This window comes from Muscardinus avellanarius (assembly GCF_963383645.1).
Source record: "Muscardinus avellanarius genome assembly, chromosome: 5".
Lineage (NCBI taxonomy): Eukaryota > Metazoa > Chordata > Mammalia > Rodentia > Gliridae > Muscardinus > Muscardinus avellanarius.
In genome coordinates, this window is record NC_137790.1 from 136221901 (window position 1) to 136236256 (window position 14356).

Genomic DNA, 14356 nt, shown 5'->3' on the forward strand with positions numbered 1-14356 from the left:
AAAAATAGGTCTGGGAGTGTAGCCCAGAGGTAGAAGGGCTTCCAGGAACCCCAGTACCACCAAAAAAAAAAAAAAAAAAAAAAGATTCACTCAATTAAAAAATCCTGTGAAGGAGCTGAGCGTGGTGGCGCACACTTGTAATCCCAGCCCTTGGGAGGCAGAGACAGGAGGATCGCGCAGGTTCGAAGCCAGCTGCTCTGGCTTAAGATACCTATCTGTTTCCAAATAAAAAATATAAAAATAGGTTTGGGAGTGTAGCCCGGAGGTAGAAGGGCTGGGCTTTCAGGAACCCCAGTACCACAAAAAAAAAAAAAAAAAAAATCCTGTGAAGGGGCATTTCTATTTAGAAATACCCCCTTCACATTTTAAAGAAGTGTGCTTTTAGCTGGGTGCAGTGGTGCACATAGTAGGAGGCTGAGACGAGAGGCAGATTTGAGGCTAGTACGGGTAAGTTAGCAAGACCGTTTCAAAGTTAAAAAAAGGGCTGTGAGTGTAGCTTGGAGGTAGAAATCCTTGGGTTCAGGTCCTCAGCACCCCCCCAAAAGCATGGTTTAAGGAATGTATTTATTATGAAAATGTCATTTGAAAGTAGGAAGAGCAGGATGGTTATCACCCAGCTTCAGCAGCTGTGAACCCGAGGCCAGTTTAATTTCACCTGCCCCTCCCATGCCATTCTTTTGCCCCCGCTCTCCCATCTCCCGCTTAGATGATTTTGAATAAACCCAGGCGTATAATTCTATTAAAAATATTGCAGTATGTCTGTCTTAAAAACAAGGACTTGTAAAAACGACAATAGCCATTATTATACCCAAGAAATGGAGCAGTAATTCCTATCTGTTAGGGATTGGAGCAGTCCCAGTGTTCCCGCCTCACTGACTTAGAGACCCTTACCTGTCACCTGGATCTTCACCCCCACCCACAGGCGCCCGAGAAGGCCCCTCGGGGCAGAGCTCACCCGGGGGCCGTGCGAGATGCCTCTGTGTGTTCCCTGGACCTTGTGGGTCTCCACGTAAACACGTCTTCCCAGCCTGGCCCGGGCTGTGGTCTGCGGCCTGACTAGGGACCTGGTGCTCTTTGGTTTTTACGTCTCCCCTGTAGGAAAGAACGTTCTGTGCTTTGATTCCGAGTAGAGACTTTGATTCTGTCCATGTCTCTAGCACTTGCACAGGACCTGGCCATGTCGTGGGTGCTCAGTAAAAGTTGAGTGAATTAATGAATGAGTGAAGGATCCTTTTTTTTGATTCTTTGATTCCCTACCCTGTGGCTCGCTGGGCTCTTCATTCTCTTGACTATTTCCATTGCTTTCTACGTTATCCAAAAGGGAAATGGGGCTGACTTGTATATGGCGATGGAAGTTTAGGTAAGTCCAGTTTTCGTTAACTTGCTTTCTTTGAAGCTCCCTGGTTTTCCCAAGTCCACCCATCGTACCCTGTGGTGAGGTGCACCTGACTCCCGCAGCTCCCCGCCCGGTGTGCTCGGACCGCGTCACGCACTCGGCATCACGGCCCCCCGGCTCCGCCGGCCGTCAGGGTGCACACGGCGCGCGTAGCCGCAGCGCGGCTAAGGAGGCTGAGTGCTCAGAGCGATTCTGGCAAAAGCATTCTCCAGTAATTAAAAGCCGGGAGGTAGAATTTCCAGTCGTTTTTCTCTCCTGAATGCCTGGCCTGCCGTAATCCTCTCTCAGCGTACTCTGTCTCCTGCCTCGTGGTTTACGTCTTTAGGAGTTTGTTTGGGTCTTTTCGTTTCTTCCTGTGTCTCCTTTGACCTTGTAGAATACAGTTGTGTTCAGTGGCCTTGCTTGCTAATCTGGTGTCTGCGCCGGTTCTAGGCTGTCGGTGGACCTTCCTGTTTGCATGTGTTTTCTTGCCCGCTTCCATACTTGGTCATTTTAGACTGGCTGGCAGGCCTTGTGGGCTTGCCTTGCTGGGCTCTGAATCTTTGTATCCTGTCGGTACTCACACTCTTGTCCTGGGATGCAGGTAGGTCACCTGGGGACATTTTGATGCTTCAGTCTGACGAAAGACTTGTTGGGGAGACGAGAGCGGGGGCCCAGTAAGGGCTGCCCACCCCCGTCCTGAGCCGAGACCCCGCTGTGCCCCAGGGGCGTCCAGATTGCATTGCGTGCCAGGCGCTGCTCCTTAGCCGGCTCCTTCGCTGACCTGGTGTAGCCCTCGCGCACAGGCCCGGGCCCCGGGCCTTCCTCCGCAGCTCTGCGTCTCCTGGCCCCGCTCTCCCTCCTGACGATTGTGCGCACTCAGCTGTCCTCGTCTCTCTGGAAGCCGCCTCTGTCCTCTGCGTCCCCTGCACGGCAGTTGTAGAGCCCACCCAGTGGGGTCCCCTCTTGCAGGGATCTCTGTTGCCTGAAATCCAGTGTGTGAAGCTGGTGTTTCATGTATTTTGTCTAGGTTTGCTTATTTCAGATAATAATCTGGGCCCTGTTGTTTTTATCTTTTTATTTTTTTAAATCCCAGGGGCATTCTACCTCTGAGCTACACTGTCCCTGAGCCCCTTATATTTTTCCTTTTGAGGCAGGGTTTATCTTTTCTGGAAGTGGAGATAGCTGAGAATCGTGTTTGCGTATTTCCTCAAGTTAAGCTGGGGACTGAACCCAGAGGCACTCTGCCTTAGAGCGACACCCCAGCCCCATTTTATTTCCTATTTGGAAACAGGGAGATGAGAGTCTCCCCGCTTGCTGAGGCCGTCCTCCAACCTGTGATCCTCCTGTCTCAGCCTCCCAACCACTGGGATTACAGGTGTGCGCCACCAGCCTGGCTTAAACGTCTCAAGTAATTTGCTAAAAGTGACTAAGTGCAACCTAAGAAAGTGTTTCAGGTGTGTGTGCGCGTGTGCGTGTGCATGCTCATCGGGTGTGGTTGGTAACAGGTGGGAGGGCTCTGCATTAGGACCTGCGTGTTTGAGGTTTACTCTATCTCCGTGCATCCCAAGTGTTTCTGCGTTACTCTCCTCACGTACAAGATGGCGCTCCTTGACGTGCTCACGTACAAGATGGCGCCCCTTGACGTGTTCACGTACAAGATGGCGCCCCTTGACGTGCTCACGTACAAGATGGCGCCCCTTGACGTGCTCACGTACAAGATGGCGCCCCTTGATGTGCTCACGTACAAGATGGCGCCCCTTGACTTGCTCACGTACAAGGTGGCGCTCCTTGATGTGCAGTGGGGTTGAACTGGCACAGCAGTGCAGTGTGTATACACGCGCTACATAATTCTCAACATTATTTATTTTAGTCAGTACTGGGGATTTGCATGTTTTTGGATTAAAAACCAAACCCACAGGACAGTAGGTCATTTAGATATCATTGATTGCAGTCAGTAATAACACTTATTCTTAGGTGATTATTGTGTATAGGGGCCTGGGCTGTGTTTTTGGTGACTAAAGCAGATAAAGATGCCTGCCCTCACGGAACTGTTCCTTTTGGCAGAGAGCTGAGAGATTGGCTTCAGAAAAGCATTCAGTAAGTCCGGCGTGGTGGCGCACGCTTGTAATCCCCGCGCTTGGGAGGCTGAGACAGGAGGATCGCACAGGTTCGAAGCCAGCCTCAGCTACTTAGTGAGGCTCTCAGCAACTTAGTGAGACCCTGTTTCCAAATAAAATATAAAATAGGTCTGGGAGTATAGCCCGGAGGTAGAAGATCCCCTGGGTTCCCCCCCAGTACCACACACACGCAAAGGCATTCGGTGACCTGGACTGGGCTGCCGAGGTGGCTCTGTGGCTCACCCTCTTGCTGGCCTGGAGGAGGGGTCACATTGTGCACTCTTCTTTGTGGTTTGGGCCCCTGGACATAGCAGTTAGCTGTGAAATCAGCGGGGACGAGAATGTCAGATGGGCCGGTTACCCCAGCTCCGGGAGAACCGCCCCTGTGGTCCTGTGTGAGCTGGCCAGATCATTTCTTCTATAGGTCAGGGGCCAATGGCAAATCATTTCCAAATGATTCTGGCACTACTCAGGGGTGCCTTGTGTTTTATGCTGTAGTACTGAGATTACAGGTTAGGGGTTTTCTTTATGGTTCTGGGGATTGAATCCAGGGGTATTCTACCTCTGAGCTATATTCCCAACCTATTTTATTTTTTATTTTGAAACAGGGTCTAACAAAGTTGCTGAGGGTCTCACTAAGTTGCTAAGACTGGCCTCGAACCTGTGATTAGCTTCCCAAGTACTGTAATTACGGGAGATGTTCGTTGCCATCTGGCTTCTTTTTTTTTTTGTGGTACTGGGGATTGAACCTAGGAGTGCTATATTACTGAGCCACATTCTCCTCCCTTTTTAACTTTATTTTGAGACAAGTTTGGCTTTAAACTTGTCATCCTCCTGCCTCAGATTGCACCTGGCATTCACTTTTTTTTTTGGTGCAGAGAAATGAACCCAGGGGCATTCTACCTGTGAGCTACACCCCCCTCCTCAATTATATTTTTTATTTTGAAACAGGTTTTCATTAAGTTGCGGAGGACTTCACTAAGTTGCTGGGGCTGGCAGCCAACTTGTGATCCTCCAGTCTCAGCCTCCTAATCACTGGGAGTAAGGTGTATGCCACCACACCGGCTCCTATTTTTTATTTTTTTATTTTTTTTATTTTTTTGTGTGTGTGGTACTGGGGTGGAACCCAGAGGCCTTTTACCTCCGGGCTATACTCCCAGACTTATTTTATACTTTATTTGGAAACAGGGCCTCCCTAAGCTGCTGAGAGCCTCACTAAGTAGCTGAGGCTGGCTTCGAACCTGTGCGATCCTCCGGTCTCAGCCTCGCAAGCGCGGGGATTACAAGCGTGCGCCACCACGCCCGGCTCCGATTTTTTAACTTGAAGCAGGGCCTCACTAAGTCGCTGAAGCTGGCCTGTAGCCTGTGGTCCTCTGTCTCAGCCTCCCACACACTAAGATTCCAGGAGTGCTCCATAACGCCTGGCTCTGGCTTTTCCTCTTGCTTCCCATCCCTGGCAAGCACGTTTAACCTCTCTGTGGTTGGTACAGATCGGCTCTGGGGAGCTCCTCTCTGCACTTCTGTTAGGTGATGTGAGCTCACTGGACGCGCAGTCTCGCTTCCTGACCCTGCTAGGGTCCAGCCGGCTCAAGCTCCACGCTGCGGCTGCAGTGTTTTCAGACGGTGGGAGTGACTGCGCCATTTGAGTTGCTGTGGGGCTTGTTGCCCACTTTTTGAACTGTGAGGAAGACATGCCCTTTTCCTGTAGTCCAGCATTTGTAATTCCGTGTCTTATGATTAAATTTTAGGTCTCAGCTAATTTTCTAGATACAATTTGTAGCTCGATTTGTTAGATTCCAGCAAAAAGTTATTTTTATTTATTTCAGCGTATTGGTTTCCATAAACTGGAAACATCTGAAATAAGTGCTTATTTTCTTTTAGGATCTATTAAAGTATACGCTGTGATTTAATAAGTATTATGTGATTCCCCCCTTTGATTATAGTGGCTCTAATACCAGTATTCTCAGGACCTAGAAGATTATCTTGACTAAATGAATTTCTAAAGTTTTGACTGGCATATGGACACTGTGGATGATATCATAGAATAATGATGTTTTGGCTGGAACTTGGAAACCGCAGATGATATCACAGAATAATGGAATTTTGTGGCCGAGGGAGGCCGTTAACGTCATCTGGTCTAACTCTTTGTTTTGTAGTTGAGAAATTGATGCTAGAGAGAGTGGTTAAGTAATTGACGGTCAGGGGTCACTCAGCTACGCAGTAGAAGAGCCAGGAAGAGAAGTCAGAACCTTGAACTGCGGTTCTGTCTCCACACTTCCTGAACCGATTCCTGACATTTTTGTTAAAACCCATCTGCTTTTTTTATTTTTTTTATTTTTCTTGTGGCACTAGGGGATGAACCTAGGGATATTCTGTCTTCAAGCTGTACTTCGCTCCCCTACCCCTATTGTATTTTATTTATTTGTTTATTTTTTGTGTTATTGGGGATGGAACTAAGGGCCAAGGGGTTTTCTACCTCCAGGCTATCCTCCCAGACCTATTTTATATTTTATTTGGAAACGGGGTCTCATTAAGTTGCAAAGGGCCTCACTAAGTAGCTGAGGCTAGCGCTTCAAACCTGTACCATCTTCCTGTCTCAGCCGCCCAAGTACTAGGATTACAAGTGTGCACCGCCACGCCAGGCTCCCTATTTTATTTTCAAACAGGATTTCGATGAATTGCTGAGGCTGTCCTCAAACCTGCAATCCTCCTCTCTTGGCCTTCCAAGTACTGGGATTACCAGCATCTGCCGCCATGTCTGACTTAAAATTCATCTTTGATATAGTTTCTTTTTACCAGCAGCCAGCCATTCATGCATGTATTTGGGTAGCTACAAAAACGGGAAGGCCCCAGCCCTGCATGTAGGGTGTGCAGAGTGGCGGGAAGATGGAATTGTGAGCACTCGTTCTTTATAAATTGGACAGCTTGCTGATTTGGCACGAATCAACTGTAATTGCAGCCGTGGAAAAACAATAGTTAACATTTAAAGTCACTTGGGTAAAACTTTGAGCCATTGAATTACTAGAACTTGAGCCCAGAAGGCCAGCTCATGAAGAACGCAGGCCTGGAATTAAGTTCAGATTTAAGATTATGTAGGGCAGTAGATTTTTCTGGATGGGTCTTTAGTATTTTTGCAGGAATAATTTTAGTTTTTCAGCATGGGATTTTGTTTAAAAATAATATTATGAACAAATGTCACACATTCTAACGAGAGCAGCATTCCTACACTGGTGGAATTGGCACTGAGAAAGTTAAGTCTGGTTAATTTAATTAAAGAGCCAAAGTGTTTTTTCTCCTAAATTAGAATAAAAACACCCGAGCAGCGGGTGACAGGATGTTCTGCTGTCATCGTAATGTGTACTCCTCAGTGGGAAATGGTTCTCTCCTGTTAGGAACAGAAGTTCATTAGTCTCCACTGCTTTGCAGTGGCTCTTCCAGGGACGCTGTGATTGGTGTGTGTTCTGAGACTCTGTTTCTTTGCATCTGACCAGAATTTATCAGGAAGTAGAATTCCTTGCCTACTCCGGAGTCCCTGCCACCTGTGGGTGTCCGTGTGATCTCGGTGGCAAGCTGGGCAGTCAGAGGGCTCCCTTCTCCTCCTGCCCAGTTGTCACTGTTGCTTGTGGAGACTCCACGCTGGTCCCCTCCCTCCCTCCCTCCCTCCCTCCCCTCATCTCTTTTTTGTGTACTGTGGGTGGAACCCAGGGGCAGTCTACCTCTGAGCTGCACCCTGGCCCTATTTTTTAGTCTTTATTTTGATACAGGGTCTCACTGAGTTGCAAAGGGCCTCTCTAAGTAGGTGTGAGGTTGAATATGAACATGATCCTCCTGTCTCAGCCTCCCAAATGCTGGGATTACCACGCCCGGCTAGGTCTTCTCTTTTGACTTCTCTTTGTGGTTCGCAGTACTTTGCCACATTTTTCTTTTTTATATATCTGGTTATTTTAAAGAAAAGTTGGAGGGAAGGGATTTTAGTCATTATACCAAAGATAATGTCTTTACAAGTGTGTGTGTGTGTGTGTGTGTGTGTGTGTGTGTGTGTTGTAGTTCTGGGGATTGGACCCAGGGGCATTCTACCGCTGAGCTGCAACCTAGCCCTATTTTTTATTCCTTATTTTGTAACAGCATCTCAGTAAGTTGTGGAGGGCCTCACTAAAAAGCTGAGGTTGGCCACGAACCTGTGCTCCTCCAGTTTCAGCCTCACAAATACTGGGATAACAAGAATGCTTCACCATGCCTGGATTTACAAATGAAATTTTTATTTTTTATTTTTGGTGCTGGGGATTGAACCAGGGGCATTCTACCTCTGAGCTATACCCCCAGCCCCCCCCTTTTTTATGGTATTAGGAATTGCACCAGGGGCATTCTACCTTCAAGCTATATCCCCAGCCCAATTTTTATTATTCAGAAACACTGTCTCATTAGGTTGATGAGAGTCAGTACTTGCTGAGGCTGTCCTCAAACCTATAATCCTCCTGTCTCAGCCTCGCAAGTACTGGGGATTACAGGCATGCGTCACTGTGCCCAACTAAAAATGAATAACAATTTTTTTCTGGTACTGGGGATGGAACCCAGGGCTCTCTTACCTCCAAGCTATACCCATTCCTATTTTTATTCTTTTCTTTTCTTTAGTGGTACTGGGGTTCCTGGAAGCCCTTCTACCTCCGGGCTACACTCCCAGACCTATTTTTTTTACATTTTTATTTGGAAACAGGGTCTCCTAAGCTAGCGCGTGCGGCTGGCTTCGAACCTGCACAATCCTCCTGTCTCTGCCTCCCAAGCTCGGGGATTACAAGCAGGCGCCACCATGCCCGCCACCACGCCCGACTTTATTCTTTATTTTGAAACAAGGTCTCACTAAGTTGCAGAGGGCCTCACAGATTTCAGCAACAGGCCACGAACCTGCAATCCTCCTGTCTCAGCCTCTCAAATATTTGGATTACAAGTGTGTGTGCACCACCATGCCCAGCTTACAAATGAACCTTTTAAAAATGTTGTCACAGGAGGGTTTTTTCCAGCTCTTTACCAGTCTTCATGTATTTTTTTAAGGCACGAATTGGATTTTTGTTTTAGTTGCTGTAATTTGTATGTTTTTTCTTTTCTTTCTTTTTAAATTTATTTTTTTAATGTTACTGGGGATTTGAACCCAGGGACATTCTACCTTCAGCTATACTCCCAGCCCTTTTCTATATTTTGTTTGAAAACAGGGGTCTCACTATGTTGCTGAGGATGTCCTTGAACCTGTGATTCTCCTATCAGCCTCTCAAGTGCTGGGATTACATTTGTGTGCCACCACGCTTGGCTCTTGGCTTATATATTTTCTTAAACATGTTTTTGGAAGTTTCTCTATGTTTTGTAGGAAACTTAAGGAAAAGATAAAAAGCATACAATAAAAGTCATCCATAATTCATCATTTATAATTAGCTACTGTTAATAGTTTTTGGTCTTTCCTTTTTTAAAAATGGAACACACATAATGAGCATATATATATATATATATATATATATATATATATATATATATATATATATACCTTAATTTCCTGGACATTTATTAAACCCCTGCAGTTTAAGTTCCAGGCATTTTTGAAATTTTGTTGTATCTAGTTTGTATCTTGCCCATCTTCATTTAATGTTACATTTTAGACAAAACCCATTTTATTATCATTTATTTGTAGCAACTTTGTTTATGGCTTCCTGTCCCACAAACACCTCCCTCCCCACTGGGGATGGAACCCAGGGGTATTCTACCTTGACCTACACCACCAGCCCTGTTTTTTATTCTTTATTTTGAAACAGGGTCTCACTGAGTTGTAGAGATTGGCCACAAGCCCATGAACCGTCTGTCAGCCTCCTGAGTACTGGGATGATCGATCTGTGCCACCATATCAAGCTTCCTCTTCTTTGTTTTTTCTTTTTGAGGTGCTGGGGATGGAACCCAGGGGCATTCTACCTCCAAGCTACACCCTCAGCCCAATTTTTTATTCTTTGTTTTGAAACAGGGTCTCACCAAGTTGCAGAGGGCCTCACTAAGTAGCCGAGGCTGGTCACGAACCTGCGATCTTCATGTCTCGGCCTCCCAAGTACTGAGATTGCAATTGTGCTCCACCATACCTGGCTCTCCTGTTCCGTTTTCAGTCACTGTTTTCCGTCACTAAATCTGTCTTTAAAGCGGTGCCCAGCTGGGCATGGTGGTGCATGCTTATAACCGCAGTACTTTGGGGGCTGAGAGAGGAGGATCTCAGCCCCAGGAACTTAGTGAGACCCTGTCTCCAAATAATAAAATAAAAAGGCTGAGGGTGTAACTTGGAGGTAGAATTGAGTTCATTTTCTACTACCGTACACATAAGGGAGTGTATAGAGCATGGGTGAACAGGGGGTGATTTAAATGAGAAGGGTGTCATTGCTTGGGGTAAAACCTCTTCTCTAAAGAGAAAACGCTGAAAAGTATCGTTCGTTCTTATGAATGTATTGTAGCTCATGGGTCAGTGCTCTATTGCTGGTCATTTATATTATTTTCTTCAATTTAAAGTATTATCTTTTTACATAAAATTAGTGTTTATCTTTGATTTTCCTAGGAAGGATTTTTATTATTGAAATTAGTGGGTCAACGAATGTAAATATTTACAAAACTTTATATATAGTCACAAATTGCTTGCTGTGCCCACCCGACATCCAGTAGTGTACTTAAAGAACATAAGCATTTCTGTTATAAAGTCAAATGTACTCCTAAAAACCCTTCAAGATTGTTATTCCCCAAAAATAGCAGTACTTATTGGAAAAACTAGGTCGTGGGCAGACCTCTCAAGACGTCTGCCATTTTCAAACCAGAGTACTAACAAAAGCATAATTGGTACCTTCTGAGATAACTTGGGCAGCCTGGTCAAGTCACATAGGGGGCGGTGGAAATGGCAGGCCTGCGAGGTCTCGGGACAGCGGGGACAAAGTGGTCTGTAGGAGACTGGGGCGGCTGTCAAGGTGGGCACACCGCCAGCGCCGCTGGCCCAGAGCCCTGCAGGGGCTACCTGCGCTCACTGCGAAGGGAGCCGGGTGCGGAGCCATGGCCAGCGCTGTTGGAGCCCAGCCCAGCGGAGCGGAGCTGAGTGAGCACTTCTGTTCCCTTCCTGCGCTTCCCGTCCCTTGCGGTCAGTGCTTGTGAACCCCCCCCCCCCCAACACGTGTAGATGTGACACACATTCCAAGTTCTCCTGGCATTGTGATTTAATAGCACAGATGCTATTTACGAATTTAGTAGTTGACAATTTCAATATAATTTGAATATTTTCTTTAAAGAAATTAGAATCCTTTCAAGCGGGCATGGTGGCGCACGCTTGTAATCTCAGCATTCGGGAGGCTGAGACTGGAGGATCGCGGTTCACAGACAGCCTCAGCTACTTAGTGAACCCTCTGCAACTCAGTGAGACCCGGTTTTAAAATAAAGAATAAAAAAAAGGGCAGGGGGTGTAGCTCGGAGGTCAAATGCCCTTGGGTTCCACCCCCAGACCTGCAAAAAAAAAAAAAGAATGCTTTCTATCTGAGAATAACTACCTTAGATGCTAAAAATGTCTACTTCAAAACAAATGTTTTCAAACCCTGTAGTCAGAAAAGAGCAACTATGTTTAATGATTGTATTCAATTTCTTTTTCTTTTTTTTTTTTTGTGGTACTGGGGATGAAACCCAGGGGCATTCTACCTCCAAACTACACCCCTAGCCCTATTTTTAATTCTTTACTTTGAAACGGGTCTCACTGAGATGCGGAGGGCCTCAGTAAGTAGCCGAGGCTGTCTATGAACCGCGATCCTCCTGTCTCCGCCTCCTGAGTGCTGGGATCACAAGCGTGCGCCACCGCACGTGGCTTTGTATTCAGTTTCAGTAACTCAGTCTAGGTTAGTTAATTTCGAACATAAGTTATTTTGGTGTCAGTAGGTGTATAGCAGATTATAAATATTTATTTGTTGCTGTTAGAGCATCATTTTGTAGTGTCACTGGTAGGCGTGACTTCATTCAGGATTACGCGGCATTCACTTAAAGTACCAGAGAAGACAAGCATTAGACATGAGTGTTTATTTTTTGTAGTACTGGGGATGGAAGCCAGGGGCATTCTAACTCTGAGCACTATCCCCAGCCCAATTTTTCATTCTGTATTTTGGAACAGGGTCTCACTAAGTTGCACAGGGCCTCACTAAGTTGGTGAGGTTGGCTGTGAGCCTGCGATCCTCCCATTTGAGCCTCCTGAGTACTGGGATTACGTGTGCACCACCACGCCTGGCTCCAAGATGGGGTGTTTTCTAAATAGGGTGTGTATTTCAGACACACAGGCGGGTGGGAGAAGGACAAGGATATGGTAGAGGCCTGTAAGAAGAAAGTGAAGATATGATGTGTATAGTAGACTGGGAGATACAAGAAGATCACAGGCACTGGAGGCGGCGTGAGTCCAGCGGTAAGCTGGTGTTGCAGTGATGGGGTAAACTGAAGGGCGCTCGTCGAGGTAGTACCTTCAGGACTTTGGAGTAGAGCCATTTGCATGTTGCTCCAGTCCATCCATATGGCTTCCTAGGGCATGAATGAAGGTTGTCATTGACAAAAGAATATGAGAGGGCAGGTTGGTTTTAAGGACATCACGAGTTATAGGAGGGAGATGTATAGACATTTTATCAATTAGCTGGCCATGGTGGCATACACCTGTAATCCTAGGACCTGGGAAGCGGAGACTGGAGAATCAAAGGTTCAGAGCCAACTCCAGCAGCTTCGGGGATCCTCAGCAACTGAGTGAGACCCTGTTCCAAAACAAGAAATAAAAAGGGCTGGGGCTATAGCTCAGAGGTAGAATGCCCTGTGTCTAATCTCTAGTACTGGGGGAGCGGGCGGGAACATAAAAGACAGAAATTTCATAAACTGGCTCCAGAGTCCTCAGTGAACAAAGTAGCACAGGTATTGGGAAGGAAGGCTAGAGGTAACAGCGTGATAGCATCATTCCAGAGGGAGCTGCACTTGGATACAGTGCCCAAGTGTCATCTTGGGTCCTGGGGGCCCTGTGGGTGCCCCCCGAAGGTGGGAGGGTGGGCCTTTGGGTGCCACCAGGCCAGGGAAAAGGTACACTTCAGGAGCATGGGGAGGTTGGTGCATGTTAGAGTGGGTTAGGCCGATAGCCAGAAAGGGTCATTGGAGGGGATGAGGTGTGGGTGCCAGGGTGAGAGCCTGCCAGCACAAGCTGAGGGCCAGGAAGGTTCTAGAAGCCAGGAAGGTTTCTAGAAGTTCTAGAAAGAGCTGAACTAGGCACTTCATTTGCCTTCAGCCGGGATGCCGTGGTACGTCCCAGGAGGATGCTCTCTGCTTCGGAACCATGGTTTTGTCAACGTGGGTTGATAGAACTAGAGAAAGCAGGAGCAATTTGGGGAGGACTAGCAGGAAGGGACTGGACCTCTTGGGCTCATTTTGTGAGCCAAGAGCTGAGAGAGTTCCTAGGGGCCTGAGCTATAAATTATGAGCACCGGCAGGCAAGGTCGAGTACAGCGGCGCCTTCTTCCTTGGCTCTGGTCTGATGGCCCACAGCGACCGACCGTTCACCTGGCTCCCCAGGCGGCGAGCTTGCTCAGCCCCTGGCGTTCTCAGGACTCTGCCTGTGTCCTGGAAAACTGAAACATTCATCATTGTTTTTGTTATTATTACCAGTAAGGACAGTAAAAAGGTTATTTTTGAGGAATAGAGTTTTAAAAATTTCACTATGGATGGTGTTTGAAGCTTAATTTGGACTATTCTAATACAATTAGATATTGCCAATGTTCTTTACAATTATTTTGAGGTTACAAAAGAGAGATAAGCCAGGTGTGGTGGCACATGCTTAGAATCCCAGTACTTTGGAGACTGAGACAGGAGGATCACAGTTTCGCAGCCAGACTCAGCAATTTAGTGAGGCCCTCTGTAGCTTAGTGAGACCCTGTTTCAGAATAAAAAAATGAAATAGGGCTGGGTGTGTAGCTCAGGGGTAGAATGCCCTTGGGTTCAATTTCCAGTATCCCCCCCAAAAAAATAAAAATAAAAAAAGGAGAAACTACTGAGCTCTCTTTTTCTAACTTAAAAAAGACAACAACAGTACATGGGTGTGGTGGCGCATGGTTGTAATCCTGGTACTTGGGAGGCTGAGAATCACTGCCTCAGCTACTTAGTGAAGCACCCACAACTTAGTGAGACTCTGTTTATAATAAAGGGGAAAATAGGGCTGGGGGTGTAGCTCAGAGGTAGAGCGCCTCTGAGTTCAATCACCAGTTCTATAAAGACAATGACGACGATGACAACCCCCCCCCCAAAAAAAAAAACCTAAGTAAACTTTACATATGCTAATGTGTAGAGTTTAAATGTTCTCTGGGTCCAGCTCCCCTTCTCAGGCCTCTACAGAGTGTCCGTGCCTGTGCGGCTGAGGGCTGCAGGGAAGCTGTAAGCTGGTGCCATCCTCCAGGGAGCGCCGGCCTGTGTAGTCCCAGTCCTTCCTTCAGCCCTTCTGCCCAGGTTGGCCTGATCTGGGTGCTGGCACCGGAAGTCAGTTTCACCTGTCCTAGAACTTCATGGAAACGTAAGTGTGGCGTTCGCACTCCTCGTCTGTTCGCTGGGCGGGCGTTCTGTCTCTGCCCGCAGTAGTCGATGAGTGGCGCTCGCGTCTGAGCATAGTCCCGTTGGCTGTCCATCCTTGTCCATTGATGGGCACTTGTGTTTTTCTCCAGTTTTAGCTGTGAATAAAAGATCTGTGCATATTTGTGCACAGGTCTTTTTGTGGACACGATGTTTTCCTTTCTTTTGGATAGTTACCTAGGAGTGAAATGGCTAGGTCGAAGAGTAGGCGTGTGTTTAGTTTTATAAGAGACTC

General features: G+C 46.9%; 2 protein-coding genes across 3 annotated transcripts in view; both read left to right on the forward strand.

Annotated features, from left to right (window-relative positions):
- The window catches only part of SLCO2A1 (solute carrier organic anion transporter family member 2A1), a gene marked incomplete at both ends in the record, with an annotated part of 349518 nt that overhangs the window by 84132 nt on the left and 251030 nt on the right, over positions 1-14356 (forward strand). The window lies entirely within an intron of this gene.
- The window catches only part of RYK (receptor like tyrosine kinase), a gene marked incomplete at its 3' end in the record, with an annotated part of 75977 nt that overhangs the window by 11126 nt on the left and 50495 nt on the right, over positions 1-14356 (forward strand). The gene's annotated exons all lie outside the window — the stretch shown is intronic.